Source organism: Pholcus phalangioides, unplaced genomic scaffold (genome assembly GCF_987345545.1).
Source record: "Pholcus phalangioides strain wild (caught in Gottingen) unplaced genomic scaffold, Ppha-v1.0 ptg000015l_1, whole genome shotgun sequence".
Lineage (NCBI taxonomy): Eukaryota > Metazoa > Arthropoda > Arachnida > Araneae > Pholcidae > Pholcus > Pholcus phalangioides.
In genome coordinates, this window is record NW_028301608.1 from 115,798,343 (window position 1) to 115,808,808 (window position 10,466).

The following is a 10,466-nucleotide window of genomic DNA, read 5'->3' on the forward strand; positions in this document are numbered from 1 at the left end:
CAATGCCTGGATGTTTATTATTATTAATTTAATGAATCGAGATCTCGGTTACACATGTATGTACATTGAGAGGAAAAGGGAAGTCCATGATGTGTGATTCTCCAGCAACTATTCCTCTTCGTCGCAGCATCGACCGTAATGGTAGAGTTGACAGCAGCCCTCCCTGTGAGTAGTGCTCAGAAGGCGGCAGGCGCGGGCGCAAAGTATCATGTCCATCCTTTGCCTGATGGTTTGAGCTTCTACGGTTTTCCGACAGATGTCACTAGTAATCGCCGTTAATGCTAAAATGACTAGCAAAGATGCCGTTGACGCTTTCATTGTCTGATGATTTTTCTGGAATAAAAAAAACCGAATCGAATGTATTTTTTGTCTTTGAGACTTTTTTACATAGCAAATATATTTTCGACATACTTAGGGCAGAAATGGGGTGACCATATGATTCATGTTTTACCGAGCATTCCAGTATTTTAGGTCTACGCGCTCAAGTGGTGCCGTGGTAAGATGCTCGTCTTCCACGGATCAACTTTCACACCCAACTTCGTTGGCTAGAAATTGCCGTTAGGCGATATGACCGGAGTTGGTGTGCGATAAAGTATTAGTAATTTTGGACGTACTGACGTTCGCAAAGAAATTGGCCCGTATTTTCAATAAAGCTTTCTCGAACTTTTATCGAAGAAATCAAGCATTATGATTTTTTTCACGACATTTAAGAAATTTTATAGTTTGTAAATTGTAATTATTGTGAGTAACCTGCAAATATTCATCTCACATATTTCTAATATGTTAGACGTTTTTTCCGTCCAACAAGGTTGCATGTAATCATTGAAATGCATTTCAATCCACCACGATTTACAGCAGCAACTTCTTTCAGTGAACTACGCTATGACAAGCAACAACTTTCCTTTGGCGACGTTTGTGGAGACAATTAACGAATTCAAATATCACAGCGAATATTGCACTCGGAAAAGTGGAATTTTTTATGTTGGCCTCAGAAGAAGCAGGAAAACAACTTTCTAATTGGAAATTAAAGGATAGGGCAGAACCATGTAAAAAAATAAAATAAATTGACACACTGTATTTTCACTCTTGAAACTGGTACAGAGTGATGCCTGAATACATTTTGAGCATTTTTAAAGTAGAACCATACAAGGGCGTTGCGGGGGGGGGGGGGGACTTGGAGGTCTGGTCCCCCCCCCCCCCCCGAAATGTGAGAAAATGACCGAAAAAGATGGCAAAATCTATTGTTCAATCACTTGGTCCCCCCGAACGAAATTTCTGGCTACGCCCCTGGAACCATACCTCTACGACGAACAGTTGATAAGATGAAGGCCGCATTAGGATTTACACGACACCCCCTGTAAGCAATTTCTACCACAAAATGGACAAAACAGGCAATGGCATCTTTGAATAGATTTCACGATTAAATTTTATACAGAGATTAATGTCTCACTTATTAAATTGGTCGAAAGTGAAAGTCCTTAAAACTTTTACTGTGTATTTAACACACAAAATTTATGCGCAATGCCAAAAATTTGCAAAAATAAAAATCCTTTAAATCCGTAACACAAAGACAGCCATCTTTTGCCGCAAGATGAATAAAACAAATTAAAACCGACGTTTTCACAACAAATATAATGAAATTGAAATCCAAATGGTATGATAAAGCCCAGATCCTTGAGGTCGTTCCAAACACTATGGGTTCCGTCCTCAAAGGATAAAAATAAATAAAATGGTCGCGAATAGGGAATGGACCAGAAAACGCCGGCTTTCACGATGGACGCCAACAAAAGATACAACGAGCGCTTAGTTGATGATGCCGTGTCGTGATCAGAGCAGCAACTATATGCTTGGTCAGCCGGGTAGCAAGCACGCATTTTGACGCCCTCTTGTAATGTTGAAGGTGAGGTTAAAGGATGAAATTTGCACCCTCTCTGGTCAAGCGCTCGTTACACCAGACCCGTCTGCTCCCCCGTTAGTTGTAGCCCTAGTCGTGATAATCGGTGTTTTTGGTCCTTTTCACATTCGAGACCAATTTATTAATTTTTGCCCTTTGAGAACGGAACCCCATAGTGTTTCGGTACGACCTCAAAAGGATCTAGTTTTTATCATATCATTTCTATTTCATTATATGGCGAGAAAACTTCTGTTTTCTCACTGGTTTCGCTCACAAATCGATGACGCTTGAATGTCGGTCATTTATCGACCATCAAATCGTGGTGAATAACCTCCCGCTCCCCGGGTCAATCTGGTCCATTCGAGGACCTATTTGGGCCGTACGAAAATTTTATCTAGCCTCAGGGCCGTCTTAAGAATGCTTCAACCGGATCTCATTTTTGTGAAGCCCACGGGCTGTTCGTGGTCAGGCCATGCGATGGCACTGGGACTGTCCAGCTCCTCAGACAAATTTAAAACAAGTACTGTATGTTTAAGGGGGCGGGGGTCTACTACCTTTTTAGTTCATGAAATGATGAAAGGATTGAAATTTTATCGACTCAATCTTACTCAAAATTAAATTTTAATTTAAAATTTATTTTTAAAAACATTTATAACCCAAGTATTTCTTAATATACCCAATGAATCTCAAATCTTTTTTGCCATTTTATGAACTCAACAATTTCTTTTATTTTGAATTATTTTTTATTCAATTTCATTGATGCCATGTTATTTCATCATGCGCGAAAGCTGTTTTTAATTTTCTTTTTTTTTTTAAATTTGTAAAAAATTGAGTATTGGAAATATGTAAAATTTTGTTCTTGAACATAGATGATGGCTAACACAATCAAATATATGTAGTAAAAACTTGAAATAAATCAATGGAAATATTTCTTCATAAGAAAGTTTTTTTGCCATGTTAAAAGGTAGGAGAACTCAACACATTCACTGCCGGTCATGTTAGGTTGCGTTGATAGCTAATGGGAGTATTTATTCACGCGCTGGCTGACGCGAAATCGGCAGTGAATGTGTTAAGTTGATTTCATCGGTGGTTTTTCCATCCTTATTTGGCCCTCGAAAAGATAATTCAGCCGCTCTTAATCTTTGGTGAAATATACCTACACATAAGAGCCAAAAGTTTCGTGCACCGATATCCTATAATATCAGATATTTTAAATATCACGATATTTAAAAATATCGATTGTGGCAAGATACTTCTTTCCTTCAAATAGAAGACACTCTCGCTAATATTAATTGGTGAAAGTGTCTTCTATTTTCGACACTCTCACAATTAATATTACGGTTCATTCAAAATGTGTTCGAACCGCAGACATAAGATTACATAGTATATTATATCTATGGTTTGAACTCGATGCTCTTTACCCGTAATGAAACACCCTCACACACCTTTCAAACACCGCGATTGAATAATTTCTTACCTGTTAAATGTCCGTCCAGATAATTCGTATCCTTGGGATGTTTTTTGTCTGAGCTTTTGGATGGTTTGTCCGAAACTAGTTGCCGATAAGAGTTTCGTGCAGGTTTATATAAAGGGTCTGTTTGTCTGAGGATTATGTGAAACGAATAATTATACAGCTATTTTTGGGAGGAAGTCCATCTTGTGGAAGGAAGACCGATAGAGAACTGGGTCGAAAGAGAGAGAGAGATTTCTTTTTTCTTCTCTCATCTCTCAATCTATTTTTCCACTTCTCGAAATTTTATTTCTTTTCTCATTATTTTGATAGCCTACAGACTGCAGAGATCCACAAATACCCACTATGTTTTTGTTCTTTTGGAGTGTCATCCCTATGCGAGGAATGTAATCAACAACTGATTGATATCTAAAAATAATTAAGGCCATATTAAGACACGGATGGGTCTGCAGGACCCTTTCGAGAAATCGAATACGAAACCTTTATGTTTTCCTCAAATTCATTCTGCGAGAATGAATATGTCGAAGAGATAGTATTTGGAAAAATAATTAAAAATGAGAACTTGATGAAGTTCGAAACTTTCTAAAAATATTTGGCCAGCAGTGACTTCTAGTTGTGATTCCTCCTTTGGCAGGGCCGGATTCAGGCATGTGTGAACGGTGCGGCCGCATCGGGCCGCTAAACTTTTGGGGCACAAAACAGGATAAAGTACTTTGATTACATTTTGACTTGATATATACAAAGCAAATATGTTGATTAAAATTCTTTCCTAACATCTAAAATTCAGACATCAAACCCTCTGGCTTAGGGTATTTACAGAACCTTCCCCCAAGCAAAGAGGAGGATGCTAGTGGATCTAGTGCCCCGGGCGTTGGACCTGTGGGGAGCCAAATTCTTCCTCTGAAAATATTCGAAATTACTCGAGAGAGGCATAAAGCATGCTGCATGCTTGCCCGGCTGAAAGAGTATTTAGCTGCGGCCCTGGGTAAATAAGCGGTTCTCTAGCCCCGACAGCTTCCAACCTTTGAGTGTCTGGGGCACAGCCCCTACAATGGTGGGGCTGACAGGGCTACAACCCTGGGGCCAGGGACAATTCTAATCATTTTTTTATTTTCTTTATGCTTTATTAGTGCCCGTGAAAAGTCTTGCCTGTAGGCCCGCAAAAGAACTCAGCCTAGCGGTCTTTCTCCAGGATGTGTGTGTGTGTGTGTGTGTGTGTGCGCGCGGGGGGGGGGGCAATTTTTACATTAGGCAGCGGGTACTGTCATCCAACTTTATCGTCAAATGGCTTTTACCGTGACCATTAAATATGGTAGTTTGATGTCCATTCTCGGGTGCCAATGTAAACCTGGTGTTCATCAGGGTGTTCATGCACACTGAGGGATTGGAAAACTCCGTTTTAGAGGACCCCAAAGCTGTTTTTGCTTAGGCCCTTCTCTGTCCATTGGGATCAAATTCAGTTCATGAGGGGAGGAGTTTCTCTACCCGTAAAATTTGTTGGTCCCCAGGCCCTTCAAATGCATTAATACGATCCTGATGTCGTCTATTGCAGTTCTGAAAAACTGGATCAAAAATTTTTAAGCCATGCAACGATTTTTTGTTATTGGGAGATAAAAAAAATCAGGAAGAAAGTTTATAAATTGATTAAAGTTAAAATTTTCTACCTTGTTGTTCGTAAAGACTTTCGCTGATACTCGAAGAAAAGATGAGAAATAATAGAGACAAAACTAATGCTCTCTCGATGTTCTAGATGTACTTTAGAGAAGAGGTCATAGTATTGAGAAGAGAAAAAATTAGCTTATGAATATCAAAGACTGATTGAGGAGCTTGTTTTTAACAGGGAACATTTTCACTTTTTGTCCGAGATGCACTTTTTAATGGTTTATGACTCATTGGGATTAACTGTCAGATTATGTGTAACCGGGATTATTCAAGCATTTTTTTTTTTTTTGGTAGAAATTACAATGTAAAGTTGATTCTTTCTATCAAAAGGGTATAGCACATAAAAATACACCTTTTTCATACACTTCAATATTTTCCATCTGTCGATAATGGACACCCATGGGACACGAAAATTTTGTCCGCTAATGAGGAGTGTCCGTTAATGAGTAGTAAGATACATTGAGCCCAGTGTCGATGTAATTCAAAATTGTGGCCGTCAGTGCGGGTGTCCACTAACGGTACGGAACCTGTCCGTTACGGGAGGTTCCATTGTAGAATGATCATGTTTCTTATGCTAATGACGAGAGGGCAGCAGTGCCGTCTTAACGCATGGGCCCACCCGGGCACGGCTCGGGGGCTTCAAAAGAATAGGGGCCTCAGAAAAATGAGTAGTAGTTGAATTTTTCGAAAATTTGCCAGGTAGGGCCTCAGAAAAATCACTTGGCCCGGGCCCATGATGCTCTTAAGACGGCCCTGGAGGGCAGTAAGGGTACCTTCTTGGGCTAGTGAAAAACTTTTGGAATCAACGGGTGACGCAGAAATTTCCAATTTTTCAGACTTGACCAGCTCAAATTTCAATCAAAAGGTAACATTCTCACTAATTTTCTTTCAAAACGGAACATTTCCAAAATTCAAATGTGGATAACTCTCCCGGATGTTAATCAAGAAACTAATACATACCATTCCTACATACTATCAGTTGGGCTATTTTTTACTTTTGTAAAGCAAATCGGAGGAATACGGTTTTTTACTTCCATTGTAAATTTAACAAAAGTGGAAATATGTTCCCTTTTGAAAATAAGCCCCCTCAATTACCATAACAATTTTTTTGTCAAACAGTATACTCTATATCTTCTACATAACTAATTGGCATAGTCAATACTATCGAATTTGTTATTTCCATCATGTCCATCGCACATAAGTTAACCAGCAATCAAAAAATAGGGGCTTGTTTCAATTGTCTAGGAGTGAATCGGTATATCCAAAAAAGAAGTCAAATTTCTTAATAAATTCGTGATGATTTGAATCCTACTACTACTTAACCGTACATGCACCTCTTACACATTCCTATACGGAATTTCTAACGAATCTGCACAAGCCGGATTGTGTGTTCTGAGTGTAGGTATGGCCCTAACGTATTTATGCTGTCGAGTCGCGCTTGTTCGTGTTGCCATCTGTATTCCATTTTCTGAAGTAAAGACGGAAATGCTTGAATTTTCTTGCTATGTCAGTATTGTGTTGTAGGTCTGCCTGCTCTCTGCCAAGAGACTTTTTCAAATGGGAGACAGGCTCACACACATTTGCGTCTCGAAGCTGATTTGTAAACTGTAAATATTGGTGAAATCGATGCTAAAATTTCTTCAAAATGAAAATGTAGATGTACGAGGGGGAAGAGTTTAAAAGTTATTACAACCTTTTTTTTTTTGTGGGGAAGAGGGGGATATTACCTTCGTCTCCTCTCCCTTGTAAGTGTACGGGACAACTCTTGACCCAGCAGCGTCTTAGAAGAAACGTCTGAATTTTTTTTCGTCAGCCTCTGATACTGCTACAACTTCTCAACCGCACGTGCATCTCGTAAACATTTCTCTGCAGAATTTCTAAGGAATCGGTACATGCCGGAACGCGTGTTCTGAGTGTATGTATAGCACTAACGCAGTAGTTCCCAACACTTTTTTCTTCCTGCACCCCCAGAGCAAAGCGGAAATGAATTATTCAATCATCGTATCATCAAGTAAGCGTATCATCCCGCAGTCCCTTGGATAATACGTTTTCTATCTGTTAGAAAATTCAGGGTTTTTTTTCTGTAATTTATTATATTAATTATCCAATAATTAATTTCTATGAGTTCTTCTACTTATGGTTTAATGTCTTTTTGGCTATGGCTAATATTTGATTTTGGCTTCATTTTTTGAAAATTAATTCAAAAACGAAACTGAAAAAAAACATTATTTTCTTGAGATTTGGAGGAAAAGATTCATCGAATAATTCATTTATTGATTCCAGCAGCAACAACTATAAATTAATGGTTCTTTGACGACTGAATTTCTTTGACGTTTTTCTTGTGTGTGTTCGCGACAGTATCAATCAATCTAAGCACAACATGCTAATGACACGAGAAGATGAGGCGTCAAAATGATCGATTGGTATTTATTCAAATTGGTATGACTCATATTTTTTTAGGAATTGAAAAATTCAATTTTTATCATCATTTTAATTTTCCTTAATAATCTCAGTCGACATGTAATTTTTTTTCTCCATCTCGCACCTCCAAAAATACTCCCGGACCCCCCCCCCCCTTCCCGGTAGGGAACCACTGCACTAACGTATTTATGTCGGCAGTTTCCGCTTTTTTGCTCTAGTAGTGCCGTCATCCGCTTTCCATATTTTGAAGTAAAAACACGCAGATGTTTCATGTCATGCACGTATAGCGCTCTAACCATAATTTTTCTACGTTCATTTTAAGTAGTTTCTTTACTCAGAAATTTTATTTCAAAAAAATCGTTCTCAGTTTATTTTATAGCCAAGAGTATTTTGATTACACTGCTCAACACTGATTTCGTTCTCAAAGATATTTCGGTGATTTTAGGATGATTTTAGGGTGCTGATTTCGAATCTGGCGTATTGTCAAATTGGTTCTAGTTTTAAAGAAAGCGAAATTAAAATTCAATGGCAATACATAAGCAGCGTACACATTGAAACTGCGTTATACATACAGTAAATAATGGCAAATATATTTCAGTGATTTTAGGGTCATTTTGGGGCGCTGATTCCGAATCTAGCATAATCTAGCATTGATTTTGCCGAATTGGGTCTGGTTTTAAGATAATGCATACTATCAAGAATGTGATTAAAATGCTACTTGTGTGTTATACCATTGACATTTGATTTTCCTTTTCTCGCAAAAAGTAGAGCCAATCTGACAAAATCAATGCCAGATTCGGAATCAGCAGCCCCAATGTTCCCCGAAACCATTAAAATTTCCTTAAGAACAATGAAAACTTTTTTTGTTGAGCAGTTGTTATTTTTAAATTCAATTCAACTGTCATTATTTCTTTGAATTAGACAATGTTCTGTGAAACTATTAGGTTTATTATCACAAAAAAATGAGTAACTTTGCCTGGTTTTAATTTATACAAAAATTGCCACGTTTTTAAGACAAATAAATTACACTGGTCGAATGGTCGACGCGTTTCGGCTCTTCAATGGAGAGCCGTCATCAGGACCTCGTGGTCAGAACTCACACGAATGAAGAGTGATGTTTACGTCTGGTCGTCCGAAGAGTTCGCCTTTGTATTTGCTGCGTCCGAGTGGTCTTTGGATGCGAATTGGGGAGCCATCTGTTGTAAAGTGTTGAAAGTTTTTTCACGACTGAGGTTAATAAAGCCTGTCCAAGCTGACGAAATAGGTGGTGTGTTTCTTCCATCATTAACGAGGAAATTCTGGCATGTTCTGATGAAGTATCCCTCGAGAAAATTCAATTCCGAATTGTGTGTTGCTTTTTTAAAAACAAATGCTTTGTCAAAATCAAAATGATGTGAATGTTGCCAGCAGTGTTGGGCAATAGCCGAATTATCCGTCCGTCCCTTCTCAACATGCTTTCGGTGTTCGAGAACTCGAATATTTAGATTTCTTCTAGTTTGTCCAATATATCCATTTTCACAATTCTTGCATGGGATGAAGTAGATACCAGATTCTTTGGAGGGTGAGATAGGATCTTTCAGATGGGAAAAGGTGAGTATATTTGTTGGCTGGAATATTGTATGGAAGTCAAATTTCTTGAAGATAGAAGAGATCATGAAACTTGAAGAAACGAATGGAAGAACAACGGTATTAGAAAACTGTTTTGAGTCAGCTGGGAGCAGGTTCGTGGTGTATGTCTGGGTCATTTTTCTGAGGACCTTGTCGATGATAAAAGGTGAAAAACCCCGATTAGAAGCGATGTCACGAAGGATATTGAGTTCATTCTGGAGGGAGGCTGAATCACTGCAAAGTTTTAGTGCTCGATGAACAAAAGAAGAAAATGCCGAAAGTTTCTGATTGGGAGGATGAAAGGATTTTGCATGAGGTGGCATGGAGATAGCGAATGGCTTACGGTACACAGATGTATGAAATTCAGTGTCTGTCTTTTTAATGAGCACGTCGAGAAAAGGCAGTATATTATTTTTTTCCATTTCATAGGTGAATTCAATATGTGGGTCAATAGAATTCATAAAATTGAATAACTCAGTGACATTGACATCAGTCTCATCAACTAAAGTGAATGTGTCATCAACATACCTGATCCAAAGTTTGAAGTGGTGGGTTTCCAAAAGTTTTGTTTCGAAAAAATCCATATATATGTCACAGAGGATAGGCGAGAGTGGGTTGCCCATGGCAAGACCTTCTGTTTGGCGGTAAAACTTTCCAAACACTGAAAAATAATTGTGCGATACACAAAGTTGGGTGAGTTGACATATTTCTTCGATTTCAATCGAGGAGAAGTGGAATTCTTGCAGACGTTGTTTCAGGAAAGAAATTGCACCGCTGATGGGAATGTTAGTAAACATGGATTTGATATCGAAGGAAATCATTGTAGCGTTATCTGGTTGAATGCTGCGGATGATGGAAACGAATTCTGAGGAATTCTTTACTGTGAAACGATGTTTTTTGCAGAGAGGGGACAAAAATTCAACGAGAAATTTAGCAAGTTGATGCGTAGGTGATCCAATGCAAGAAATTATAGGTCTTACTGAAAATGAAGATTTGTGTATTTTTGGAAGAGCATAAAGTCTCCCGCAGTTTGCGGCGGATGGAAAGATGCGTTTCTTGGTCGAAGAATGTAGAATGGGAGTCTGATTGATTTTCTTTTGAACCAGTTTTAGAAGGGTGGGAGCTGGATCCGTATTGAGACAAGTATATGGTCCATCGCTAATTAATTTTTCAACCGACTCTTGATACATGGATTTATCAAGTACAACAATTTGGCCACCTTTGTCAGCTTGAGTGATGAAAATATTGTTGTTTCTTTTAAGTTCTCGAATGGCAGAGATCTCAGATTTCTCAAATGGTGAAGAAATGGTTTTTCGATTGGCCGAAACTGAAGAGGAAACCAAGTGCCGAAGAGATTCTTTCTGATCAGGAGAAATTTTACTGTTGAGGAACGACCGTTCGATGGGCGCA

At 38.6% G+C, this 10,466-nt stretch overlaps 1 long non-coding RNA gene across 1 annotated transcript; it reads right to left on the reverse strand.

Moving 5' to 3' along the window:
• LOC149077675 (uncharacterized) lies at positions 1 to 3,489 on the reverse strand. Its single transcript, XR_016194007.1, has 2 exons — positions 3,372 to 3,489; positions 1 to 333 (listed from the first exon to the last, which is right to left on the reverse strand). It is a non-coding gene; the product is annotated as an uncharacterized LOC149077675 (long non-coding RNA).
• Positions 3,490 to 10,466: the final 6,977 nt, after the last annotated feature.